General features: G+C 40.3%; 1 long non-coding RNA gene across 1 annotated transcript; it reads right to left on the bottom strand.

Annotated features, from left to right (window-relative positions):
* Window positions 1-446: 446 nt before the first annotated feature.
* Window positions 447-1,040, bottom strand: LOC311092782. The gene is made up of 3 exons (XR_014608293.1): window positions 947-1,040; window positions 684-778; window positions 447-526 (listed from the first exon to the last, which is right to left on the bottom strand). It is a non-coding gene; the product is annotated as an uncharacterized lncRNA (long non-coding RNA).
* Window positions 1,041-1,273: the final 233 nt, after the last annotated feature.

Raw genomic sequence — 1,273 nt, 5'->3', positions numbered from 1 at the left:
CACACATCTAGAGGAGGCAACGGCTGTATTCGAGGATATGTGTGTGCTGTTAACATCGCCAGAGGAAACAGATCTGGTGAATGCAGCCAAAGCTTCACTGGACCTGAGAATAATGAAGACAACAATCAAAATCAACGAGTCAGAAACAATGCAAGAGGCCACAGAAACACCACAAATCGCAACCCCTGTGTGTGATACATCACCATTCAAAACAGTGTTTAGTGCCATTTTGGAAAGGGTCAAGAGCCTAACCCTTGGTAGCAACACAGGGGAAAAAAATTCCTTTTTCTGTCCAGGACTTATCGACGTCCTCATGAACACCTACATGAGCATTTTCCCCCTCTGGAGTGGAGTGCTTCTTGGGGATCTTAGCAGGTTTTCTAAAATCACCACAGTCAGCCAACAATCCAAAACCAGAGAAACAAACTGCCATGTGGAAGAGTGGTTTTGGATTGTCAAACAGAGCATCCTTCAAACTAAAAAGTTCCTGCGTCCTGCTGACTTTATCCACAAAATGTATGGATCCCTACAAGCCAGATACAGAGAACACATAATGAACAATAATCTGTCACTGCCTTGCCATGATCCACAACCAAAAGACAACTTCTTCTGCCAGAAAGAAGAATGGGCAAAGAAAACATCTCGAAAACATCCCAAACGTAGGACGAAATACTTTGACCCACCTTATATACTGCCAAAGCCATCACAAAGTCCAAAAAACAAACACATCAGCATCAATACCAGTGAGATGGAAAACACTCCAGATACACCAATGGACCTGTCAACCAAAGGAAAACATGAGCCAAAATACAAGGACAATACTGAACCGGAACAAACATCTAAGGACATAACTACTGAGGTATTACTTCATATTATATTTTGTTAAATAATTGCAATGAATTTAACATCTTTCTTACAATAAAAATCTAATTTGCAGATTGAATACCTTTGGTCCAAAAAAGACACTGAACTGGTGGTTGCTGTTGTGTCGTCGGCAGAAAAGAACACCACATACACTGTCCATCACGCAGAGTTCAAAACTCTGCAACCTCACCAGTGGCTTGTGGGAGAGGCAAGAATATTCATGAGTTATTATTATTTAAAATCGCCATGATTTAAATTACCAAAGTACACCATAAATATTGTGCACATCTGAAAAGCTGTCAGTGACCTTTGTCTAATATGCATGTTTTGTACATTTGCTCTTTTCATCAAGATAATTGAATGCTACTTCCAAACCACACTGAACAAAATGGGAAAGGACAGTAGCATT

This window comes from Abramis brama (genome assembly GCF_963993115.1).
Source record: "Abramis brama genome assembly, chromosome: 11".
In the NCBI taxonomy this organism is placed as follows: domain Eukaryota; kingdom Metazoa; phylum Chordata; class Actinopteri; order Cypriniformes; family Leuciscidae; genus Abramis; species Abramis brama.
This window is presented reverse-complemented; position numbering and strand designations above follow the sequence as displayed.